The following is a 27,160-nucleotide window of genomic DNA, read 5'->3' as shown; positions in this document are numbered from 1 at the left end:
CTCTGTATTTAATCTTGCTGCTCATAAGGCAGCCTCTAGTTGTTATTTAGATTTAATCAGACTTTTAACCCAAAAGGTGATGGTTATGATTGCCTGATTTCCATGAGACTCAAGTAAGAATGTTCAGTTCCGGAAAGATTGTCGACCCCATAAAATTCTTGACTTAATGTAAAGTAAAATCTTTGTGATGACATGCAGGACAGACAGAGCCACTGTACTGATCACATGACTCCATGATCCCAGCTTCCCCTTTGGTTGGTTACCTGCTCAGCCAGAAGTGCTTGTGATGAGGGTGAAGACCTTCTGTATGCCTCAGAGGATGGCCATCTTGAAAGGGTCTGGTCCTGAGTGAGAACTGTTCTCTCTTCAGATGTTGCTCTCGTGTTCAACCTAAGCGCTTGATACCTGCATTCAGAGTTACGCTTCGGAAGCATTTGTGGGAAGGTCTCTTCCCAAACAGCCTCAGTTGGCCAGACCATGAGACACTCCTGCGTGGTCACCTTTGAGCTTGCTCTTTCTGCTGCCTGCTCACTCCTAACATTTGCCCCCCAGCCCAGGGTTGTACCCTCCCCTATCTGTTCCCCTGGACGCTGGTCACACTCCTGCACAGTGTCTCTCAACAATGTCACTCATGCGTGCTGTCTTTCACAGCCTGCTGGCTGGGACACTCTTTCCGTGATACATGGTCACATCACCCTTACAATTTGAGAAGACGTTCACTTCACCGTTAGAACCCTGTGACCTCAGTGCACGGCCTGTGGCTGTGGTGACATTGTTCCAAGTGCTCCCATATTCTCCTCAGTGCCTGGGAGAGATCAGTGAAGGAGAATCCTCACAGAGCCCACCTGGTGTGTGTGCGCTGACTGCCTGTCACAGGAAGTATTTGCAGGCAGCGGTAGTAATTTTGGTGTGGGGGTCTCCAGACCCCAGACATTGCTGTGTCTTCCTCTGTCTGTTCTGACCCCTCCCCAGCTTACCAGCTACCTTGCCCTCTTTAGTTCATATGAAGCATTCCCCATCTTACTCTTCCTTTGCTGGTTTGGTGGCTTGAATGAGAAATGTCCCCATGGGCTCAGACATTTGAACACTTGGTCCCCAGTTGGTGACAGTGTTTGGGAAGGTTCAGGAGGGTTGGCTGAAAGATCACTGGAGGAGAGTTTATACCTCACCCCATTTGCAGTTCTCTGTTGCTGCTTTGTGTGTGTAGTGGAAGATTTACGCTATCAGCTTCTGACCCCCACCAACATGCTTGCCATCTGCCCTGCTGTCTTGTCATGGTGGACTCTGACCTCCTGGAGCCATGAACTCTGATAAACACTTTCTCCCACAGTTTGTTCTTGGGCATGGTGTTTATCCCAGCAACAGAAAAGTACCTAGTACACAGTACTGGAACCTCCGGTGAGTTAGTGTTGAGACATTTGTGTGGACGTCTTCTTATGTTTTGGCTTGAGTGTGACGTGCCCCCATTGGCCCGCATGTTGGAGTTTAGTCCCTAGCTTGTGGTACTCTTTGGGAAACCTTTATGAGGGGGAAACTCTGGAGGAAGTGGTCCACCGAGGCCGGGTCTTGAGGTTTATGGCACAACCTAGTTCTAGTCGAACTCTGCTTCTCGGCTGTAGGTGAGTGTGAGCGACCAGCCCCTGCCACCATGCTGTCCCTGCCCTGATGGCCTGTGTCACCTTGATCTTAACAAATCAGCCAACTACTGAGTCTGAGGCTCCCTCTCAGCCGTCACAAAGTCATGGCACAATAGGGCACAATGCCTCTGTTACCTACCTCCAAGGACACATTTCAGGGACTCGTTAAGGGATGTAACACTCATTTGTTAAATGAAAGAAGGTAACTAAACGGTTACACCTTAAAGGAGACAGCGAACAGGGAGCCGGGGTGGGGATGGCCTTCTTGGCCAGATCTGAGGCTGTGTTTGACCAACCACGGGCAAACCACTTACCTTCCCCATGCCTTATCTTGCCATCTGTAAAGTGGGGCCCATGCACACATCACTGTAGTAGCCAGCGAGCACTGACTGTGAGGGATGCAGAGCCGAGTCTGGCATGTGCTGACCTTGTGTGGCTGTGGGATCCTCACAGGCTCTGAGTGAGGTGAAGCTGTCTCATCCCACACTCATTTCCTCCACCGACCGGCACAAGTTAGAGATTTCACAGCCAGCTACACTGGATACTTTATCAAGTTCCTCCCAGCTAGATTCAAGCCGAGGAGCCTGCTAACTCAGTCAGTCCTGGAGTTCTGTGTCCCTTCTGCGCCCACCCTCCTGTCAGGCATATTCCTCCTCTTCTACCTTTCATGGAGCTACAACCCCGAGTACAGAAAAGCCAGAAGGACTGTGCTCAGACCCTGAGGAGGGCATGTGTCGAGCGTCACTGGCCCGCCCAGCTGGGCTTTCCTGCAGCCTTGCAGGATCTGAGGAAGCCATTTAGGTGCAGGGAACTAAAGGGGAGTTCCTTCCCTTCCACCATGGTGACAAGTCAAAGCTGTAGAGGCTTTGCCTTATGCTGTGTCTATTCATATAAGATATAATAAATGTAAGGTAGCCTATTACACGTATGTAACTTATGTAATTACATAAGTGTAATTAACATTGTAAGCTATGCTCATAGGCCATGACACAAATGCCCTAGATTTTAGAATGGATCTGTAGACGACCACTTACCATTATCAATTGCACCTAAGCAGTGTGATCTGAGTGTGCAAAGTAGAGCCAAAACCTGAGCCTGAGTGTGCACCTCTCAGGACCCAGGCAGTGAGATGCAACTGGAAATAAAACAGTAGCATTTATAATGTACCACCTGGAGTTTCAGAGAGCCGGGGGAACTGCAACAGATGTCTCACTGAAGTGAGGAGGAGGGAGAGGAGGAGGAGGATGAGAGGGGAGGAGGGAGAGGAGGAGGAAGAGGAGGGGAAGGAGGGGGAGGAGGAGGATGAGAGGGGAGGAGGGGGAGAGGAAGAGGGGGGAGGAGGAAGAAGAGGAAGAGGAGACAGATGATGCCCAAGCTGTGCCCAGGTCAAGAAGATGAAGACAATATGTTAGGTTGCCAGACCATGAAAACCAGTAAGGGACAAATTGGAACTCGTAAATAAAGCAAGCTGCATTTTTAGAGCACGTTCTTTTATGTTTCATGTTTGGAAACTCAGCTACTGTCTTTTTTTTTTTTTTTTAATCACACAGTTTTCCTCGATTAACAGTATAAGCTGATCATAACTCACTTGTCTCTTAGGGGTGGTTTTGAGTTTTCTTACGGACATTCTGGCATTTTCTGAAGGCCGCGACCTTTATCACATTTTTCCTTCTCCAGGAGATGAAAGGCGTGAGCCTGGAGATTATGCTCATGGCCAGCTTAAGTAAAAGGGATTTATGCAATCAAATTTGCAGATGGTCTTTTTTATTGATCACAACTTTTATGCAGGGGATCAATTTTAATCTACTTGGCATCTTTAATTGCTTATCCACTTAAAAAATTAAGCCGGTGCCTAGAAGGGCCCCTTCTAATGTGAATTGTTTTCGCTGTTAGTGAAAATTCGACATTACGTTACCTGTTGCCGTCAGGAAGAAGACTGCTGAGTCTGCTGTTAACCTTTCGGACAAAGGGGAAGAGTGGAGGGAAGGAAGTTCTTGCTGGCACTTCCTTATACATTTCCAGGGTGTTGATTCTGACAGGGCTGAAGAATTTGCCCGTTGGCCCACTCCGTCACTCACTCACTGCCCCAGCTTCCTCATGCAGTTCCCAATAATGCGAATGAGGGTGATCTGTGGACACCCTGTTGTCAAGACCCCGTGTGCTGTCCCTGCGCCCTGGGCTGGGAGATCCTCTCACTTAGCTCCCTCCCAGTGGTGGATCTAGACACCCTTTCCGGACTCCACATACAGTGAAAGCTGCATATCCCTTCTAGACCTCAGCAGAGGAACGGAGGTAGAAGACCACACAGACTTTAGTTCTTTAGTTCTCAGAAAGGGTAGAGCCATGGAGGAGTGGACTGCCAGTGAGGTTGCCAGGCGACGCTCCAGGAATCCACCACACCAGCTCTCTCCTCTCACTCATGTTTGGAGAGGACTTGTTGCTCCTGGAAACAGACCCAGTCATGAGCTCCAGCCCTCCCCATCCCATCCATAGACGTCCTCATCACTCCCTGGTTGCTTCTTGTCCTCTTGGCTCTGCCGTCCTGCCTGCGACCTTCCTTCATGCCTGTCTGTTACAACATCTCTGTAACCCACCCCGGCCTTCTGTTGTCCTTTACTCTCTTCTCTGGGCTCAGGTCTGTCCTTTTCTCCCTGGTCCAACCCTGGAGTCCCAGTGTCTCCATTCTCCCCTTGGTCTTTCCTGCGTAAGCTCCAAACTTACTAGGAGGAAACATGGCAAGCCCGCTTCTGTCACTAACTGATTTACCACGTACAGGTAGGCAAGCTTTCTCACTGGTAAAAGGGGAGCGGTGCTGCTGTCTCTGTCACTTGTGGTGAGTGGACTGGCTCAGGACATGAACCCTGTGTTGATATGGCCACTCTAGAAATTGCTACAGGACATTAACATCCGTTGTGAGTTAGAGGTCAGCTCAGACAGACCCCCTTATGGGCCCAGTGGATAGGACAGTCTCAGCAGAATGGGATTTAATGCAGGTGTTTGGGGACTCAGGGGGTCAGTGATACAAGGTGCTGATTCTATGCTGCCTTCGGGAAGAACTCCTGGGTCACTGCCTCTGAAATGGCCACTGCTCAGCAAGGAGATGTCCCCACTGGAACTGCTGGTCTCAAGAACTTCCCTTGCAGCACAGACCCCAAGACAGATCCCCAGTGCCTGTTCCTGCTCACAGCACCCAGGAGGCATGTGGCTAGGCCCTGGGCACTCTAGCTGTTCTGCCACGCTGGGGACTAGACATAGAGAAGCCCAGCAGAGCAGCAAGAGAGGCTCTGCAAACCTCACAGGAACGTACCTCCAGAGCCTCACCTGCAGGCCCTTCGGGAATGCCTGAGTGCATTTATGCAGTATCTGACAGGCAGAAAAGGACTCCACAAGGAGTGTAGGAGGCCTTGGGGTACCCGTCCCCCTGATCTATTCCTGGGATCAGCAAAAAGTTGCCCATCTACAAGAAGACGGCTTTGGCTGAGGACAAACAGAACCAGCAGTGTGTTGTGGACTGCTCCATTCGGCCTTCCCATGTCTCTCCACACCACTGGGCACCACGTCTTTTCTCTCAGCAACTCATTTGTTGCTGTAAAGCTCATCTCCAGAAATGCCCCTGCTGCCTCCCAGTGCCTCTGGAACCCTCGCTTTCATCCTTGGTCTGTCTCCTAAGGTGCATACTACCACCAGGCGCCACAGAGGTAATCCACGGACACTGGAGCACAGCCAAGCACCGTGTGTGTTTCGAGAGCCCTTTCACACAGACCCCAGAGATAGATCACTTCCTGTGTGGCTTCTTGCCTCAGACCCAGCCTCCCTCCTTTCATCTCACGCTCAGCAACTTCCTCTTCTGTGCTCCACTCAGGCCTCATCCTGCTGCCGTCATCGTGGTCGCTGTGGAGGCTCAGTCCTCATCTGCAACCAGGCGCAGCCCCGCCTTCCCTCCTTGGAGACAGGGTTGCTTACGTACATGCCTTTCCCAGTTAGTACATTATTTTTATTCTGGATCTTTAGTCATCTTGTACTAGGATTGATTTACTTGTCCCTTAAAAGTTAAAGTTGATGCGTGGCATAGATCTTCAGTATATTAGGGAAAAGAAAAAAGCCGCTGGCACACTATAACAGAAAGTAGAGTTGATGACTGAGAAGACCTGACACCGGATCCTAAGGGCCACCAAGGAAGGACCGTGTGATCATCAGAGAGCTTCTCCTGTCATGGGGGTGCCTCCTCTAGGCCTATAAGAAAGAGAATATCCCTAGATAGAAAGAAGAGAATGAACATCTTCATCGAAAGTCTAAAAGACGATTTCAGATAGTGCCTGAAAAAATTCACGTAGGCTAGTCAGGAACCGTCCCACAAAGCATGCAGGTCGGTGCAAAATCGTGGGCTGGATGGCTTTCTCCATTTGTTCTCAAACTAAAAATTGGAAACCCCCTCATTTTCTTTTCTTTTTAAAAACCCACGTGGGCCTCTTATTTCTGGCATTAGGTGGAAAAGTCTCCTCCATCTCCAGATGTTTCTCCTCTGGTTGTGGCGCCCCTCACTTTATGCCCTTCAGCTAGGGCTGGCAGATGTGAGAGTTCCAGTTCCGACCGGATTTTATCTTCAGTCGTTTCTGCCTGGCTGTTTGCAGTCCAAAAGCTACCACATTACAGGTGTGATACCAGGCAGAGGAGCAGTCCTCTGGCCGGGCTAATCCTGCTTGTGGTTACACAGAGTCCTCAGACTGGGAACAGCTTGGGGGCACCCTGGTAGAAGTGAGTAAACCTGGCGTATTGGAGTTAAGAAAAGAAAGAAAAATGGGGCACCCCTTAAATTAAAACAATGTGTGTGTATGTGCATGTGCACGTATGTGTGTCTGTAAGTGCACACGTGTATGAGACCCATGTGTATGAGACCATGTATGTGAGCCTGTGTGTGCATGTTCATTTGCATGTATGCATGTGTGTACATGTGTACGTGAGAATGTGTCTGTGTCTATGTAGGTACACACTCAAACGCACATATACATACACAGACATTAGAACCAAATCAATCTCAAGAATTGATTAACAGATAGTAATTGTTTTTAGTATTAAACCAAGGGATTGATTGTGATTATTGATTATTTATTAGTGATCAGTTTTCTTTGGGAGCTGGAGATTAAGCCCAGAAACTTAACTCATATGCAAAGGTTCCTTCCCTGAGCTACAATAGGTAGGGTGATTGTTGGAATTTTATAATGGCCAGCTACTGTAGTGGTGTGGCTTTAAATGACTAAAGCTTACCTTCGCTAAGATTCAGGTACATTTGAAAGTCTAGGAACCACCAAGGAAGATCTTTCTCCCTGGTGATCTCTCCTTCCTAGCGTTTCCTGACACACAGCACACAGCACACAGCTTCATGCCTGCGCCTCACATCATTCCTTCCTGCATGAGTGTTGTCTGTGATTTCCCTTTAAGAAGGTTAACTGCTACCCTAATGACCTGTTTCCAACTTGGTGATAGCTGCAAAGGCACAAATGAGGTTACAATGTAACTGTTTCTAACCTGATGACATTGTAGAGACACAAATGAGGTTATAATGTAACGTCCTAGGGGATTAGCATTCCAGGATTTTTTTTTAATTGGGGTCACAATTCAACCAATAGCTCTCCTTCCTCTCAGAGCCAGTGAGCAAGCCCAAATCCCAAAGCAAATGGCACCCCAAAGTCCCTGTGGCTTGTGTGCTGCAGCCCATTGAATGGTCACAAAACTGACTTCAGGTTTGTTCTCCGTTGCATAGGACATCTGGGCTTCAGACATCCCAGTGCACCCCTGGACTGTCCTGTGCAGCACTGCTGTGGGCAGCAGGCCTTTCAAGTTTCTGCTCTAACAAGGAGAGTCTAGGTTGGGAACTCACCCATGTCCCCATCCCAGTTGACAGGGCTGCACAGTGGCTAAGAGCTACAGTCAAGCCATTGAGTTTCATTACTGGCTGTTGACTGTATGTGAGGCTGAGTCATTTCATCTGTATGGTGAGACTCTAATGACACCTCATTGTGACGAGAACTTCAGCACAGCCTGACAGATTTCAGACACGCTGAACTAGACAAGTCTTAGAGAGCCTGGGTGATGGGACAGACTGTACTATACTGAAAATAGCAAAACAGGGGAAAAAATCCCGTTATCACACTAAGTAGTATGTCCCTTGTTTTATTTTCTCAAAGGCTCCCCTCCCAGGTCTGTCAGCAAATGTCAGTCTACAGAGATTGTGATGGTTAACCTTGTCAACTTGGCAGGACTTGGATCACTGTGAGGATTTCCAGAGGCTTAACTGAGGAGAGACAGCCCACCTGGGTGTAGTTGGTGTCCCACAATGAATGAAATAAGCGGAACATTAGCATTTGTGCTAATGCTATGCTACTGAGCACCTCTGCTTCCGGAGAGCAGTGTGAGAAGCCCCTCACACCTCTTGCCATGCAGACTGTATGAATGGGTGTGGTCCAGTATTTTGACAGAGCAGTAAGAAAAAGTAATGTGTATATATATATAGTCTTACGTGAGTGTGGCTAGGATTGTGTGCTGTTATTTTTGAGAGTTTTATTCGAGAGAGGCTTCAAGTGTTGACATATTTTTCCTGGGTGAAGATTACAGTGAAGGTGTGCTGGAGCGTGCTCACACCCACCTCACACCTGGCCATTGCTGTGATGGCCTCTTCCGTGGGTGCACCTGGCAGCACCACCTGTGTGCGTTTGTGTCCTTCTGCTTCCCCAACTTGAACAGACTGAGACCCTGCAAATGCCCAACTGGCACTGCACAGACGCATAGAAACTCAAAGAGTTTCCATTGGGTATAGCTTGACCAAAATGATGGGCACAGATAGATACTTCCTATCTGTGGACAATGGAGGTAGGGTTCTAGGTAATTTCTTAGGACCAGTTCTTAAGACCACATAGCAGGAGGATGCTCCTGTCCACCAGCTCCAGGTACCCCACTGGCACCTCTGAGGTTGGGGCAGTTGTCAGTCACCCCGTAAGTTGTTAACATTGTAACATTGTAACATTGTAACATTGTAATATTGTCTCTTCTAAATTCCTGTGACTTTGAAGTGACGCTCAACATTTCTATTCTTGTGTCTTTCTTTCCTTACTAAAACAGACAACCGCCCCCAAAAAACCTATTACAGGGGGCTAGAGAGATTTCTCAGTGGTTAAGAACTCTGGCTGCTCTTCCAGAGGTCCTGAGTTCAAATCCCAGCAACCACATGGTGGCTCACAACCATCTGTAATGAGATCTGATCTTCTGGTGTGTCTGAAGACAGCTATAGAGTATTTATATATAATAAATAAACCTTTTTAAAAAACAAAAACAAAAACAAAAAACCTAACCTATAACAATAAACTCAGGCACCAACACACCAGTGAGTGACCATAATGGTAACAGCTGACCGGCCACAGGTCATCACCAAATCACTTTCCAAAGGGCGGAGTTCCGAGAAGTCCTAGTCAGTTGTGTGAATGGCTGTTCGGATGCCTTGTTTCCGGTGCTATCGGTAGAAAGGAGATATCTGTGTCTTTGTGTGTGCACATCCCCAGAAGATAACTAAGCAGGGATTGTAGCAAACTCAGCACACGTGGCATTGTCCCCCACACATATATGCCTATAGCAAACTTTAGCCATTTCATGTTTATGGCTTCTCTGGCATATTCAAATAGCCTGCATTGGGATTTTCATGTTCGGAAAACACTAGTAAGTACCATGTAGCTTAGCTGTGTGGCCTTTAACAGCTGCCTTGCCCTCTCTGAGCCCATTCCCATCTGTCACACAGAGCCACCCACCTGAAAGAGTGTGAGGTTTAGGGGCAATGTGTGCAAAATGGATGCTCTCCCAGAAGGATCCATGTGTGTTGTGTGGTCACCATGATTGTCACTCGTGTTAGACTCCAGAGTTTGGCTGACAAGCTAGTTACAGGAGCTTTGACTAGATCACAAAACATGTGGCAGCCAGTGGGAAGGTGAGGGTGAGAACTTCAGGGTTCCTTGTTTGATGTTTAGTACAATGAAAAGTGCGACAGGGAGCAGTCAGATACCTTGGGGACCCCACGTGCACCGCACGCACATCATGACATGTGGGACAGTGTGACCTGGCTTGAGCTTCCGTCCATGTGCCCTGCTGCTGACTCCCCACCCACAGAGCCTGCTGCTTAGGTGGTACCTGGCACCCAGGGTGGACTTCTATGTCCTGAGCCACCAAGGCTCTCTGGCTTCTGGGTGACTCTTGTTTTCTGAGTCTCTTCTAGTCTTATAGTGTGCCAAGCACGTTGTCCTTGATCCTGAGCTCAAGTGTGTCACAGTCATGTCCCGGGTTGTGCTGCCTTTCCGGTGCTGTAGCTGTGGACTCCACACACCCTCAGACCACTGTCCCACCATGTGCCTGGTGGCTGCAGACACAGCTACAGTGAAAGTCTGTGACTGCTCAGCTCAGCTCACATCTTGATAAACGGCTAAATTATCTCTTAATTGAGTACAAGCAAAACACAATGGGGGGAAAGGAGAACTGTTCAACACTGCTCGTTCTTCAAGGGAAATTAAGTGCTCTTTCATGTCTGATTTTTTAAAGTGGGTTTAATGACACCATTGTGTGGGTAAAGCCAAGGAAAGGCATCCTCCAGGCACAGGAGGGATAGTGATATTTAAGACAGACCGTGGAAAAGGCCTGCTTCCTGTAGCATTTCTTATGTGACTACTCCAACAACCTGATGTAAAAATATTTTGACTGCAGGTATCACAAATGACACCCAGGCCCCTTTCTCCCCAGTGTGTGAGGACAAAAGCGGGTTCTCTAAGACCCACACCTTTAATGAGCCGTCTTACCAGGGACACTCAGAGTCTAATAGTGTGCCTTTTGGTGAAGTTGTTGAGAATTTTAATGCATTTTAGTTCTCATTCATCACGGCCTGTGTGCGCCTCGCAGGAGGGTCCTTAGAAATAGGATTAACTTCTAGAGGAATGCATTAGCCATGCCACAGAAGGAGGCAGTGAGCTAACCAGTCTGATAGGTTAGCTCCAACCTTCAAATCCTTCAGCTGCCCCTCCCTGGACCCCCGCCCCCTTATTGACGGCTTCCCGTTGAATGGCGTTAGTGTATTTAGGAGTTAGATGTTTTGTACGATCCTAGGCTGATCTCATATTCCCTTTCTGAAATTAATTCGGCTCTGCTTTACATGTTAATCCGCAAAGGATTGATTTGGAGAAGGTCAGAGCTGCGCAGCCCCAGAAAACGCAAGGAAAGCCGCACTCAGAGCGGCTCATTTCGGTTCCCAGACCTAAGCCCGCCTGCCTTTTCATTGTGACCCTCAGCCAGCTGTAGGAGGCTTGGAGGGCCACAGAATACATCAAACACTGGGGTTTGATGTGGGCTGTAGGATCGCCGGGCTAATTAAGTTCAGCTTGGTTAACCAATTGCAGTTTGCAAATTGAACAATCGTACTTTGAAAGCTTTGGACACAATAGAACACAGAATCTTCTTTTTAGGCATAAACAGGCCCAATAACGGAGTAGCAGCTTCTGAAAGAAGCTTATGCCAAACCCACACAACTGGGATGTCTCCAACATAGAGTTCGTTTCGCTGGTAACAAAACTCCAACCTCTTTTATTCTGACTTGAGTGATGTCAAAGGCAAGAAGACCTTATGCACCAGGCCTGCAAGCCGTTGAGGGAGGGAGGTGCCCAGTGGGTGGAGGGTAGGTGAGTTTGGAGAATTAAGAGATTTAAATTCTTCTTTGAGACGAAAATTTAAATCTTGAGCCACAGTCAAACAATTGTTGGGGAGCTGATCACCACTGGTACCCGAGATAAGCAGCAGTTCAGAAGATGAAAGTCTTGGATCCAGAAAATCAAATTAGAGAAGGCAGGGTCGCTTGGTGAAAAGTCTGAGTGTCGGAGGAGAGGCGGAGAAAACAGTTAAGTCCAGACTGAATAGAGATACAAATGGTGAACACAAAGAAAAGCATCCGTGCTTTAATCTGTGCTCGCTGTGTGTGCAGGCATCCTCTGCTATTAAGGCCCTTCCCCACTTCGAAACCAAGATGCTGTGCAAAGGTTTGTTTGCCCCTCTTTGTCCTCTCTCTTTACTGTAATCTCCGTCTTTATCAGAGGCTTACTCTGCTCAGAGAAGTCACCTGACCGCCATGGTGTGTTGGAGCTAAGCAAAGCTGTTCTTCAAGATCACTGGGAGGAAGGGCTGCCGACTGGACCTGGGGTTTTGCTACTGGATGTCTTCCTGTGGGGTGGTGGTGGGGACTGGGGGTGTAGCTGAGTCGGTAGAGTGCTTGCCTGGCATGCATAGCTCCCTGGATTTGATCCCTGGCACTGCACAAACTGGGCGGTGTGGTGCACGGTCGTAAAGTCAGCTCTTGGGATCAGAAGTTCAAAGTCATCCTTGACTATCAAGGGAATCCAAGCCAGCCTGGACTGTACTACTTCAGATTAATAAGTAGAACAGGAAAATAAGCCAAATCCTTCTGGGGTTCAGACACTTGAGCAGCTGTCACCGGTCCCCTGTGAAGGCATCATCTTTAAACCTTCCTGACAAGGCTCCTGGGTGCAGGAAGGGACTGTCAGCTGCCAGTTTCTCTCACAGCTGGATAGGAAGCACATGTCATGGAGGGTGACCACCTCTAGGCTGAGGGGCCGAGGTGTAGGTGGTTGGGTGTGGTGGCACCTCTTGAGGTCAGCACAGGACCTGCTGCTGCAGTCTTGTACTGGGTCACTCCTCAGTCTGAGGCAGAATCACCCACAGGAAAGGGACTTTGAAAGTGGTTATTGCTGCTTTTATTTGTGGCTGTGGCCAATAATGTAAACAAGTTTAAGACCTTTGTACCCTTCTCTCTGGGAAAATGTCTGGTGGAGCTTTGAGGGGGGGGGCAACCATCTTTAATGTGGACAGGGTGATGCTTTTCTGAAATTAGCTGTGGCAGTGGGCTGTTTATAAGATGAATTTACATGCATGCATTTAGGACTGACTGAAGAGAGCCGGTGTGGACCAGATGGTTCTTCCCCTCTGTGCTTCCCCCAACAAGTATTTCAGATAGTTGGTGTCGTGGTTGTGAACCTGAGTGAGGGGTGCCGGTCGGAGGAGTCCTGCTGGCTTGTGTCCTGTGTTTGTGGATTGTCCACCCCGGCAAGACTTCCACACTGGATTTTTGCATGTGCTGCTGGTCTCAGCGTCACAGGAAGCATGCTCAACCAACGCTGCTTGGTTTATCTGCTCTGCGATGTGCGTGCTTCCAATCAGAACTCTTGTCTGATGTCTCAGCATTGGACGAGAGTGGTGGTTTCTCACAGCAGGAAGCTTTACAAGGAAATTCAGAAGAGACGGAATATTTATATTAACTTCCCTCCTTTTTAAGAGTTGTTTATTTTCTCTGTGTATGAGCATTTTGCCTGCATGTATGTCTGTGCACCATGTATATGCCTGGTGCCCCAGAAGGCCAGAAGAGGGCAAGGGCAATGTACACCCTGGTATCGGGCTTACGGACAGCTGAGGGCAGCCACGTGGGTGCTGGAAATGAAGCCTGGCTCGTCTAGAACACAGCGAGTGCTCTTAACCGCATAGCAGCTCCCCAACCCTGAACTTCAGCATCGTCAGGAGTGGGAGGAAGTGCAGGGGTGTGAGAGGCCGGCGCTACAGGTGGGGAACATGTCCGAGTAAGAACCCGGGCAGAAAGTGGGGCCCAAGTATGGTGGACACAGTGGAAATCTGGATGTCAGCTTTGGATTGGGAGGCACTCGCTCCTTCACCTTCTCTGAAAGAAGAACATATCCCTCAGCCTCTAACTCGGGGGGCAGCTGCAGATGGTCTACTCCGACTGTCGGACTGACTTGCAGGCTCTGCCTATTCTATATGGAAAATATGTCCAAGAGCAGCAGCTAATGCTGAGAATACCCCAGTGGGAGCAAAGAAAAACGCACACAGCTCACGGGTAGTCCAGAGCCTAGGTGTGCGCTGGCATCCTGTGGCGGTGCCATGGTGTTGCTTCCAGCCCCAGCCACCATTTACCTGTCTGAAATCCAGTCTGCCTCTTTTGTAGTTTCTCTCTGTGAACTGTAAGGAGGCAGAGTTAAATGGATTTAAAATGGGGGTGGGGGAGATAAGGTTCATTGCTCACTGGCTGCCTTCCTCCTCTATAGCCCATCACCCCCACCATCTCTTGCCTAGTTGGGCTTCAGAAAGTGATGGGTCTGAGCCAGCAGAATCCATCTCACCTGGGAAGGCCTCAGAAGGGCCCAGCCCCCAGCCGCCTCTCAGTGTCCACGTATTAAATCTTACCAGGTCCCGAGTGTGTTCAGGTTGAGAGGCAGAATGTGGGATTTGAGGACACCTTTATTGTCTACACACACACACACACACACACACACACACACACACACACACACACACACACACACCGTCTCCCTCCCCTCACACCCCTGCTCTCTCACTCCTCCCCTCACCCCAAGCCTTTCCTTCCCAGGTGCCTCCTTTTCTCTTCCTAGGCCGATTGCCAGAAGTAGATCAAGTTGTTCATTTCTCCTTCTCCATCTTGAATACTTGTGCCCTGACTTTCCAGAGAAAATACCAGACTCTTGTTGAATTTGAGTTTCAGATAAACACAGGGCAAATCTTTAGTGTAACTATACCCCATGCTCCGGTGCTTGCCAAGCAAACCTGAAGGCCTGAGTTTGATCCCTGGAATCATTAAAAAACAAACAAACAAACAAACAAACAACAAAAAAGGCAGGTGTGGTGGCCTCTTAATTCCGCCTCAAGATGGAAGATGAAGACAGGAGACTCACCTGGAAGCTGAAGGCCCTCTAGCCTGGTCTACATGATACCTCAGAGATAAGGAGACAAACCCTCTAGCCTGGTCTACGTGACACCTCAGAGATAAGGAGACAAACCCTCTAGCCTGGTCTACTTGACACCTCAGAGATAAGGAGACAAACCCTTGCCCCAGCCAGAACAATGTGGGAACCGAGAAATAACCACAAAGCTGCCATCTGCCTTCACCCAGGTGCATAGGCAGGGACTGTCCCAAGGTAGGGACACTTGGGACAGACAGATACAGATTTTAAAAAAGTGTGAAAAGGAAAAAAGATATTAAAATCGTACTTCATTGAAGGAAAGAAGGAAGAAAGGGTAGGAGGAGGGAGGAGTGTGGGGAGGAAGTGTTTAGTAGGTCTGACCTAGATACATTGTAGCTTAGAGCCATAAGGCACAGTTGAGACTTGTGACTGCCCTTATAATTCAGGGCCATCCACACTGACTGTTGTTTAACGGAAACTCACGTTTACATTAGAGTCCCATCACTGTGACAAAATGCCTAAACACAATCAACTTCTAAAAGGGCAAGGTTTATTTTGATTCATGATTTTAGAAGTTCTAGTTCAGTGGTTCTCAACCTGTGGTCATGAACCCTGTGGTGTGGTCAGACAACCCTTTCGCAGGGGTCACATAGCAGATGTCCTGCATATAGATGCTTACATTATGACTCATAAGAGTAGCAAAATTACAGTTATGAAGTAGCAACGAAAATGATTCTACAGTTGGGGTCAGCACAACATGAGGAACTGTGTTAAAGGGTTGAAGCATTAGGAAGGGTGAGGTCTCTAGTCATGGCCGCTTGACCCCATGGGATCTGTGGTGAGGCATAATATAATGGTGGGAGTGTTTGGAGGAAGCTGCTCACCTGGAGACTAGGAAGTGAAACAGGTAAGAAGGGACCAGAGTCCTAGTATCCTTATCAGAGACACCCTCCATGAAAGGCCTTCCACAACCGCCTTGAGGTGCCCTCACCTCCCAATACAGCCTTCAACACATAGCCTTTGGGGATAAGGAAATCCTCACTCTCGCTGGGCCTTCTGTGTTTTCATCTGTGAAGTCTGACAGTATAGCTGGAAGAAAGCAAAGCTCCACTGTGGATGTGGGGTGTGTGAGCCGGGCTCAGCAGAGTCGTCCGCTCTCCCCAGTCCCTCTGCGCCAGTCTTGAAAGGGTTCTGATGCTCTGAGGGGTCAGTGAGGCCCCTCTGGCTTCTGTGGTATGGTGGTTGGTGCATGTGTTAGGAGAAGGTGGGGGCTGGAGACCTCAAGGGAACATTTCTGCCAAGTCTCTAAAGAACAAGAGCGCTAGTACCTGCTCTCCCGGGAAGTCCACTGAGTGGGAGGACACGATTTTCCATCAGGTGGCTTTAGGTGGGAAAGCTGGCAGTTGGAAATTTTTGGAAGAGAAAAATACATACTAGTGTTTTCGTTTCTGTGGGGTGGGGGTTAGGCTTATGTTAGGTTTAACTATTGGGCTCTCTTACTGGAGGAGCCACCTGAAGTGCTGGCCCAGTCACCTCATTAGGCAGAGGGCTCACAGCTGTTTCTCCATGAGCGCCTGACCTAACATTTCTCATTGTTAGGTACTTCCAGATGAAGGGGTTTGACTCAAATGCCCCAAAGCAGTGAGTCTTGGAGCTGAGGTTCCAGCGTGCACCATGACTTTTTTGCTTTTAATGTCACTTAATAAGTTGTACATACATGTTCCGAGAGGAATTATGGGCTGCTTTGCTCATTACACACTTTCCAACTCATAATTGTGTTGGCACCAAGTGCTGGCATCGTTTTGCAAGAAGCCGGCATGTGACTTGGTCCTCCTGAACCTCCCCATCCTTCCAACTGAAAATGGCTTCAGACCATTTCTTAGCATCTGCTTCTACCACAACCCTCCCGGCACCCCAAGAGGTGGTCAGCCCTGGCCAGTTCTTTCAGGACTCCAAGGAATAGCTCAGCCCTTCACAGGGTGTATCCTGCTGTTGGCACGATGACTTGTGGCGCACAAAGAAGTGTGTCTCTGGGCCTGGGGCATGAGAGAGATTATCCAGGAAATGATGTGGTGGAGGAACTGGACGTGGGGGTTTTAGAACCCTGGCTGTTTAGGCAGCGTGTGTTTGCGTTGCTTAGGACCAAGAGGCGGGTGCCGAAGAATGCTGAGTGGATTTATAATCTGCCGAAGTGACGCTCTCAATACCAGGAAAACCATCCCTGCGCTTTTCATATTTGTAAGATGTGTAGCATGACTTCTTGTCTGTGTGACTTGTTTCCTTTGAGAGGAAGAAAATGTCAGATGTGAAATTTTTAATTTGTCCCTTCTCCCTCTCTTCTGTAAGCCACTGTAATAAATCTTGTGTTTTTGTGTATGTATATGTGTGTGTATGTGTGTGTGTATGTGTGTCTGTGTGTGTGTCTGTGTGTTTGTGTGTCTATGTGTCTGTCTGTATGTGTGTCTGTGTGTATGTGTGTGTGTCTGTGTGTATGTGTGTGTGTCTGTGTGTATGTGTGTGTGTCTGTGTGTGTGTGTCTGTGTGTATGTGTGTGTGTCTGTGTGTATGTGTGTGTGTCTGTGTGTGTGTGTGTGTGTGTGTGTGTGTGTGATTTATGTGAGTATCAGTGTGTACCTGCCACAGCCCATGAGGAAAGCAGAGGACAGTTCCCAGACTCCCAGATTTCCTAAGGGTCTATCCTGTCTGCCTCGCATCTCAGCACAGGACCCTGGGCTTGCAGGAGCTCACTGAGGCACTGGTCTTTATGGGTTCTGTGTGGTGAGGCAAGTGCTGCTGCCTGCCGAGCCACTTCAGCTGGACACTTCTTTCCATTATAAACTCTCTAAAGTTGGTACATGGTGCTTGTTTCTGGAGGAACTCACTTAACAAATTAAGCAAACACTTTAATTCAGAAATATTAAAAGCTGTACTGGGTAGCTTATGAAGTCTTACTTTTTAAACGTCAACCTACTGTAAACAGTAATGTTCCAAGCCCTCTGCCAGGTTTTCGCCTAGGCTGGACTGTGTCTTATTCCACAGCTCACCGGCATTGGATACACTGTGTGCAGTGATACCCGACCGTCATCCAGCATGCAAAAAATATGATAAAATAATCCAGTAGGTACAGAACCATGCATGATGATACAAAGTGATGTGGAACTCTGGGTTTGTTAGCATGACTGTCTGTTAAGATGTGCAGACCTGGTGCTAAGGAGGGCAGAAATTTTCTTGTCTCTGTGAAATCTATTGGGGACCTGTTACTCCTGACTAGATAAAACTCCGAGAAGCAGAGAGAGATGTTGGAGGAGGGTCTTGTGCTCTGTGTATTCCAATGCTGATTTCTGTGCCGGGACACAGCATTGCCTGGAATATTGAAGAATCTCCAGTATCAGTGTGCTGTAAAAAAAAAAAAAAATGATCCCCAGTTCTCTCTGATTGGTCCCTAAAGGGCTGAACAGCCAGTGATGGGCAGAGGAGATAGAAAGTCTGGACTTCCGGTCTAGAGAGAAGAGCAAGGCAGAAGGAGTTTGCCAAGAGGCAGGTGAGGGTCCAGGAGAAGAAGGGTCAGAGGTCAGTGGAGGAAGAAAAAGGAGGTCACCATGAGGTCAGGCTGGAGGAGGAATCGCCAAGGGACCCATTAAGGACACACATGGAGCAGACAGAGCAAGCCAAGGAGAGACAGAACACAAGTAACTCAGTCTGTGGTGGCTGGGAAGTAGCTAAGATAGCATAGAGGGTTAGGAATAGCTAGCTGCTCAGTTATTGTGCTTAAAGCTTATAGGTCTTGTCTCAATTACTTGGGAGCTAGCCAGGTTAGGAAAACCTGTCGCCTTTAAATTTTATCCTATCGAGAGATACTTTTCCCTTTTCCCTGGTGATTCCATAAGACTGCTACCTCACTACACACCACACGCACCTTGTAGCCATGGGGACTGGTTTCTGTGTAACCACTTGGTAGGGCTATGGGTGCTAGCCCCAGCTCCTGTCATCCATACTCTCCCCAGGTGTCAACAGCAGGTGGGGTCGCAGGTGAGACCTCTGGAAGCAGGCATTTGGAAGGTTCCAAGATTAACCATGACACATGGGTACCATGAATGGGAAGGAAGGCTCTGTAAATTATTTGAACTTCAGAACCACATTTCTCCAAGGAGTATATTCATTCATATTCATTCTCTCTCTCTCTCTCTCTCTCTCTCTCTCTCTCTCTCTTTCTTTCTCCCCCAGTCCCCATATTCTTGGTGGTTTCAGGGAATCTAGATATTTCCCATGGATACCTAGGCCCCCAAGAGAGCCTCTGTCTCTCCATTGGCAGCATGCTGGGGAATTTGGAACTAAACTTTTCAACCAACTTACTTCCCTCCCTCCCTCCATCTCTCCTTCCTCCCTTCCTCCCTTCCTTCCTTCCTTCCTTCTTTCCTTCCTTCCTTCTGATAGGATGTCATCTATCCTAGGTTGGTCTCTGTCTAATTCTCTGTATTGTCAAAGACGACCTTGAACCTCCCTGTCTGTCTGCAAATACACTTAGTGCTAGACAGGCATGCGCTACCATGTGATGCTTCCTGGATGCTAGCAAACACTCTACCAACTGAGCTACATCCCAGGCCTAAACCTTTCTTAAAATTTGTTTTTATTATTCCTATATTAAGATTTATAACATGAGATTTGATTCTCATATATTATGGATTTTTTTTCATGTATAAATATGTTGCCTTCTCTTAATGACTTTATCTAATAAAGCTTTTAATTTAAAATGCTGTATAAAAATGAATATTTGCCTTTCAAATTATATCAACTCCACGGGGGATGTATAATTTAAAAGGACCCTGTGTCAGCTTGGATTTTGGATTCTGCTATTTGCTAGAACCTATGATGGGGGAGGGGGCAGGTAGAAATGCTAAGGAAAAAGGAGCTGGAGATGGGAGAAGTGAAGATATCTACTGACCCTGCTGGGGTACGGAGAGGGCACTGATTAGCTTGTACCCTCCACCCATTCTCCCACTTGGCTCCAGGGCTTTGCTCATTTAGCTCGCATGAATTCTGTCCATCGGAGTTCACCAGACAACTTTTGGTTCCCTGCAATTGTTGTGAGTAATTTGAAAATGATGATCACCCCTGATTCCTCTCTGCATTCCCTTCACGCCTAGGTGAGTGCCTAGGCAAGTGCAAGCAATGGTGAATGCTGGGTAAAGGAACATTTGGTTTGAAGTTGGTTCTTGTACTGAAATGGTGTACATTCCTTCCAGAGCCCTTGCTTGACTTTGTAAGGGAAGCCTGTGTTTTTGTATCAAGATCCAGGTAGCAAAGACTGTTGCGTTACAATATGGCTGGATATTGATAATGTATATGTTTAATGGTTTAAGGTAAATGTATCCTTTTAACACTTAAGTAGATCCTTTCTGTTGTGTTACAATGTGACTGGATATTGATGTGTATATGTTTGGTTTAAAGTAAATGTATCCTTTTAACCTGTACTAGAGCATTTTAAAACTGGACAAAGTAGGAAATGCCTGTAATAGCAACATTTAGGAGGCTAAGGCAGGAGGATCACTATGAGTTTAAGGCCAGCCTAGACTACATAGCAAGATGTTGTCTTTTTCAAAAAAAAAAAAAAAAAGCAGGCTTATTTCAGATTAAAATTTAACTGTGTGTCCCCCCCTCCTTTAGTTTGGGTGGGCTCTGGGTCAGCTTTGACCACTGACATCCCAGCGATTGACAGCTTCCATATCTGCTCTCTTGGAACACTCTTTAGAAGCCCACACAGCTTCATGAGGAAGAATTAAATCTCATCTAGTTTTGGCTAAGTTTTTGATTGCCACCACTCTGGCAACCTGTAACCGTGCCATAACCATGCCATGCTGATGTGGCTGCTGCCCCTGGTAAAGCTGCCCCAGCTTCTGCAGGTATGAGTCAGACCAACGGTGGGGCTTTGTAAGGCACTGCGCTGTGGCGGTTTATTTCCCCCGCACTGAAAAACCACAGGAGATTGAGTAGGAAATCCATATGTCAGTTAGGCTAGACATCTAACCTGTGTGCTTGAAACTGTGTGCCTGCCCTCCTGAGGCAGTAGGGGGACATCTGTCCACTGGGCTCTTGGGGAGTCCTGAGTAAAACTATGTCCTGCAGAGTGCTGTCTCTTTCCTGGCCCTCCAGTTTTTGTCCTGAATCATCATTCTGTTGATCCTATTGACTTGTTTTGGCTTGCTTTCTTCTCTGTGGCCAGAGATTCCAGTCTCTTGGAGGCCAGCATGGTGTCTGGTTTGTCCCCAGTGCTTTGCTGGTGTCTGGAATATTATAGGTCAGGGTGGGGACACTAGGAATTAGTAATTAATAACATTGAGGTGCCATTTTCATCCAGGGATCTCAATCAGCCCCTCTCACACGAGTGGCTCATAGACTAGAGTTAACAAGTCATTCTGGCCTGGAATGGGGAGGTGCCACCCGAGAGTCACTTTCCTTTGATGGGACTGTCAAAGCAGAGAGAGTGGTGGAAAGAAACCAGCTTGTCTCTGGTCTGTGCTAATACAAGATGCAGCATGAAAACCACTTGACTCTGGATTTAGTTCTTTTTTTTCCGGAGCTGGGGGACTGAACCCAGGGCCTTGCGCTTCCTAGGCAAGCACTCTACCACTGAGCTAAATCCCCAACCCCTTGACTCTGGATTTAATCCCTGGTTTTAAGCCATGACCTTACCAAAGAGTAGAATAGATTTTCCCCCCAAATTTTTAACTAATAATTTAGACACTCTTGAATGTTGAGGGGATGGCATAATGAACAGAAGTATAGAACACACATAGACTCCACGGTGAGTAATATTTTGACCCTGCTTCAAGGAAATACTACTCCCGCTGGCCCTACTGTGCTTCTTTTACCAATAAGACTTCTCTCTGGAGTGACAGTGCTGCTCATATAAACATTGGCTCGTTGGTGTTCAGTCTGGTCAGAGTCTTCACTTGTATGATGTGTCTTGTGTGGCTGTGTACTTCTAACCAAGACGCAGCCACACTTACACATTGCACTGCTTGTGTTTCCTTAATCAGCTTTAAAAAAAAATTACACCAGCTATGTGAAGAGGCCAGTCTTAAGGAATATTCCAGATTATGAGTTTGACTGAGTCTTGTATGCTAGAAGTTAAGACCAAGAACATGACTCCGTCCAGGACACCCTGAGTAAGGACAGCCCTCCCCACCCCACCCCAACATTGGGCCACTTACCCAGGTCTTATTAGCATATGAGCCCGCCCTCTTGGTGAGGCAGTATGCGTGGGCTCCTCCATTATACATAGAAACTCCCTTTCCGGTAAGCTGTCATAGTTGCACAGATCTGAGCCTGAAATACCTTCCTTGGGTTGTGTGGTTAAGGTTTGGTCCCCAGCTGCTACCTTGGGAGTTGGTGGGAACTTCAGAAGCTGGGCCTGGTGGGAGGAACCAGGACAGAGGGAAGGGTGTCTCCAAGGTTTTACTTGGTCCTAGTCCTTTCCCTTCCCTCTGCTTCCTGGCTACGTGAGGTGAGCATTTCTCCCCCACCTCCGGGTACAGGACTTGTCTCCCCTCACTTCCTAAAGGAGGGTGGGTGGTTTGAATAGGAATGGCCCCCACAGGCTCATAGATTTGAATGCTCAGTCACCAGCTAGGCGGAACTCCTGGAAAAGATTAGCAGGATTAGGAGGTGTGGCCTTGCTGGAGAGAATGTGTCACTGCTGGTGGGCTTTGAGGTTTCAAAAGCCCTGCCAGGACCAGTTTTGCTCTGTCTGCTGCCAGGATGTACCTCTCCACTACTGCTCCAGCAACACACGTGTCTGCCTGTGTGCCGCCATGCTCCCCACCATAACAGTACTGGACTAAGCCTCTGATACTGTAATCGAGATACCTGTAAGTCTTTTATTGTATAAGCATTGTCTTGGTTATGACTTTTCTTCACAGCTACAGAATAGTAACTAAGACAGAAAATAGGTAGCCAACCATGGTCTTAAACCATGAGCTAACTCCACCCCCAACCCCACTCGCCTTGCCCCCAAGTCTGCCCTTTCTATGCCAGATGGGACTTGGTTCTCCAATAACTACAGCTGTCCTTGCCTGGATCAGTTATTTTCTTGCACTTGTAAATTGGTGATTTTTCTTACTATCAGTTCAACATTCTTTACCTAGTATTTCGTAAAGAGTAATTTTATCTTTTCTTTCCTTCAGCCAGTAGGCTGCAACAGTGTGCTTTTATCTAACACGCTAGATGCCTTATTCTCTTTGCTTACCAGCCCCAGGTTTGGCCCTGGAGAGCCCTTCAGGCCGGTTCTCATTCCTCTAACTCAGTGGCTCTCACCCTTCCCAAGGCTGAGACACTTTAGTACAGTTCCTTGTACTCCCCCAACCATAAAATTATTTTCATTGCTACTTTGTAATTTTGCTACTGTTATGAATCAAAATCTGATATGCAACCCGTGTGAAACCTCAGAAGGGGTTGCGACCCACAGGTTGAGAACTGCTGGTCTAACCCTGGAGAACTGTTCCCCTTGCACCTCTTGAGCTAATTCCTTTCTCTCTGCCACCCACTTTCTGCTATCTCTGCCCTTCTCATTTCGGAAGGATTTGATTTCCTCTAATAAAGGATGGTATCAGGAGACTCCTGCTTCGGAGAAGGACAGGGAGGGGACAGCTCTTCTTTCTCCTCCCTCCCCCTTCATGCCCAGCCAGTGGAGGAGGTGGGAGACACCCTTGGCACAGGTGCAGGTAGAAAAATACAGAGTCAGTACAGGGCCCAGTGCAGAAGGCACGATGAGGGAAGAGAAAGCCAGTGAGGAGAACCCCAAATTCTGACCCCATCAATCTTTGGCTTTTGAGCCATACAGCCTCCAAGCTCCTCAGATGGATTTGAACTGTGCCTGGAGCTGTTTCTTTCAAGACACAGAAATTGAAGATTCGACTCAGCCGAGGAAATTGCCAGTCAGAGCGAAATAAGCAACAATGTAAGAAGAAAAGTAGCCAACCCCAGATCCTCCACGGCTTAGCACTCCAGTGTTTAGGAGAAGCTAAGTGTGGCACTCCCCCGCAAGGGCAGCTTGTAGAATGCAGGCCGCTTGACCCCAGCCTAGTGGGGAGCTACATATGGCCCTACCCTGCTAAGACATGCCCCCCCATCCCCACCCCTACCTCCACCCCGTGCCCACAGGAAGTGCAGATAGGAAAGAAGAGAAGTGATCAAACCTAGAACAGAGTGGAAATTCTGGAGCTAAAATTACTGTCACATTACCTGTGTGTGTATCTTCTTATTGGACGGCAGGGAGTACTGGGACTTGAACCCAGGGCCTCGTGACCCAACCCCTACTATTGTCTCAGATTAAAAAATAAATCGCGGGCTGGAGAGATGGCTCAGCCGTTAAAGGCTAGGCTCACAACCAAAAATATAAAAAATAAATCGCTTAGTGGTTATAGTTGAGAGGAAATGAAGCAAAGGAAAGGGCAAGTGGAGCAGAAGGAGTAATAGAAGGAACCGATAGCAATTTTTAAAGAAATTGGTAAGAAATAGTTGTAGATATAAGATGCCCAGACAATGCCAAGCAGGAGAAGTAGCATTTGAAACCCAGGGATTCTTTCAGAGTATTAAACTAAAGGCAAGGAGCAAACCCTGGGGACAGGAGTAATACAGGATAACAGTGGCATCCAATTCATTTGGACTTCTCAGGATCCAGAGAAACAGAACAGAAGGAGATGGTGTCTTTTTGAAGCCCTGAAGGGAACAATTTCCACTCTGACTTCTAGGAGACCCATCTTTTCCCAAGTGAAGGGCAAAGAAGAGCATTTGGGGTTCAAAGAAAATCCGTAACTCATCACCAGCAGACCCATCGGTGTGACACAGGTTAAAGCGACCTCTGTGAGGGGGAGATAACAGCACGTGGAGCCCGGGTCCTGGCAGGGGCCATGACGAAAACCAACTGCTTGATAGGTACCAAGCGCTGCTTGGTGCGCCTTCCCGGTATTTGATTAACCGCGTAACTGTTTAGAGCAAGGATCATTCCCCGGCCTCATGGGGGTCATAACCTCCGTAGATGCGGCTCACACGCGCGCGGAACAACTCCAGCCTAAAGTGGTGGCTACGGGCCTCTGCGGTTCTAAGGTTTCCCCATTGTACAGGAAGTGGTACAGTATTGACTGTGGCGGGTTATAAAAAGTTACGGCATATGCTGTGGTCCCTGGTGCAATAACCTAAAACTGTAAAGAGAGAAGACCGAGAAGCTAGTAGGGAAATTCGAATGAGTATCCCGGTAATTTTTAAGAAGCAGGAAATGAGAAGCAGGGGGATACATACGATTTTAATTTTTTAAAAACAAGTAAAAAAAAAAAAAAAGAACCAGTTTCTACAAATCAAGTCATAACAAGATGATGAATGATCCAAATATCCATTGTAAATCAGGTTTGGGGGGGTGGGTCTTCCGAATGCATGTGCACACATACATACACATGCATACACACTGTACCTACCACACATGCACACTACCCCCGCTGGTGCACACTCCCCCACACATGTGTACTATACTCCCATGCTATCCAACCCACTCTCTTTATATTTTTGTTTATTATTGTTCTTGGGTAGGGTGGGGTGGGGTGCAAATGACGCAGCGCATGTGTGGAAGCCAGAGGACAGCCTTGTATGTGGGTTAGTTCCCTGCTCCTACAGTTCCAGGGTCAGACTCCAGGGATCCCCAGGGCTGCCCAGCACACCTGTTTCCTGCTGAGCTGGCTCACCTGCCTGAATCAGGTGTTTTGAAGAACATTTATTAGCAGGAGAACTTGCTCACACCCTGCAGTGAACACAGCAGCAAACTCCAGCAGTGGCTTCTGACAGTGCTTTTGTTGGTGGTGGTAGTGATCAATGTGGTGGTTTCTCCTCCTCCCCTCCTCCTCTCCCTCTTCCTCCTCTCCCTCTTCTTCCTCCTCTTCCTTCTCCTCCTCCTTTGTCCTCTTCCTCCTCCTCTCCCTCTTCCTCCTCCTCTTCCTCTTCCTTCTCCTCTTCTTTCTCCTCTTCCTCCTCCTCTTCTCCTTCTCCTCCTTCTCCCTCCTCCGTTTCTTCCTCCTCCAACTATAGAAAACAAATTAGATCAGTTTTACCAAATTATCTTTTGGTGGTAGAGTTGTGGGTACTTCAGGTTTTGCTTTTCTCTGTTCTTCAGATTTTCCACAGTAGAGAGTTGTTACAAAATCTACCCTTTAGCCGCTGTTGGGATAAAGCCATGTTAGGACACTGTGCTCTGTATTCTCATTTTGTGCCATCGCCAAATTTATATTTATTCTAGTGGTTTTTAACTTATTTATTTACTTATCTACTTGTTTTTTGAGATGGATTCTCACTATGTAGCTGTGGCTAGAGCTGAGTCTGTAGACCAGGCTAGTCTTGAGCTCCCAGAGATTCACCCGCCCCCGCCTCCCAAGTTCTGGGATTAATGGTTTATACTATCACATCCAGCTCATTTAGAGTTCCTAAATCTGTAATGTTGTAGTGTAAGACCATAGAACTGCTTGGGTATATGGTCTGTTACTGTCTGTTTTTATGCAGTTGAGTATTGCCAGGACCTGGAAGTGCTCACCTGTGGTTCCTCAGTGATGCGGAGTCAAGGGTAACTGACATCCCTTTTCCACTTCGAGTGGGATCAAGTCAAGAAGTGCTTGGTCCAGAAAGTGTCCATCACACACAGTCAACACACCGGTGGTGCTTTCTACGTATGGTGAGGGCGTACCCCTGAGCATGTGGGTCCCCTGCAGAGCTGAGTGCCAGCAGCAGCTATAGCAGTCTGTACACACGTGATAAGAAGGGACGGGCCACCAACAGTCGGCATCTTAGGGTGATCAGTTCTGGACAACTGTGCCTGAAAACCAGTTTACCCTGGCCTGTGCTTCACAAGTGTTCCTTGCTGAATGCTCCGTCTGTGATAGGAAGCCAAGCTGCTTCTATGGGACATGAAGGATGACATGGGTAAAAGCAATGATGGTGGTGTACACCCTGTCATGTGACCTTGCTGTGTAGTTGTGTGTAGTTTACATGTGACCTTGCAGTGTAGTCATGTGTAGTTTATATGTGCACCTTACTGTGTAGTCATTTGCACATCACCTTCTGTGTAGTAGTGTGTAGTTTACATGTGGACCTTGTTGTGTAGTCATGTGTAGTTTACATGTGCACCTTGCTGTGTAGTCATGTGTAGTTTACATGTGGACCTTGCTGTGTAGTCATGTGTAGTTTACATGTGCACCTTGCTGTGTAGTCATTTGCACATCACCTTCTGTGTAGTTGTGTATAGTTTACATGTGGACCTTGCTGTGTAGTCATGTGTAGTTTACATGTGGACCTTGCTGTTTAGTCATGTGTAGTTTACATGTGCACCTTGCTGTGTAGTCATGTGTAGTTTACATGTGCACTTTGCTGTGTAGTCATGTGTAGTTTACATGTGCACCTTGCTGTTTAGTCATGTGTAGTTTACATGTGCACCTTGCTGTGTAGTCATTTGCACATCACCTTCTGTGTAGTTGTGTATAGTTTACATGTGGACCTTGCTGTGTAGTCATGTGTAGTTTACATGTGGACCTTGCTGTTTAGTCATGTGTAGTTTACATGTGCACCTTGCTGTTTAGTCATGTGTAGTTTACATGTGCACTTTGCTGTGTAGTCATGTGTAGTTTACATGTGCACCTTGCTGTTTAGTCATGTGTAGTTTACATGTGCACCTTGCTGTGTAGTCAT

The 27,160-nt window shown here is 47.7% G+C and overlaps 1 protein-coding gene and 1 long non-coding RNA gene across 14 annotated transcripts in view; both read left to right on the top strand.

Moving 5' to 3' along the window:
* Hlcs (holocarboxylase synthetase) overlaps window positions 1–27,160 on the top strand; it is a 197,621-nt gene that overhangs the window by 131,463 nt on the left and 38,998 nt on the right. The window lies entirely within an intron of this gene.
* Window positions 2,962–27,160, top strand: part of LOC134481059 (uncharacterized) — a 46,444-nt gene continuing 22,245 nt past the window's right edge. The window contains exon 1 of the long non-coding RNA XR_010056264.1: window positions 2,962–26,398. This is a non-coding gene — a long non-coding RNA (uncharacterized LOC134481059). The remainder of the gene's footprint in view (window positions 26,399–27,160) is intronic.

Source organism: Rattus norvegicus, chromosome 11 (genome assembly GCF_036323735.1).
Source record: "Rattus norvegicus strain BN/NHsdMcwi chromosome 11, GRCr8, whole genome shotgun sequence".
Taxonomy (NCBI): domain Eukaryota; kingdom Metazoa; phylum Chordata; class Mammalia; order Rodentia; family Muridae; genus Rattus; species Rattus norvegicus.
The sequence above is the reverse complement of the archived record's forward strand: the minus strand, read 5'-3'. Positions and strand labels throughout refer to the sequence as shown.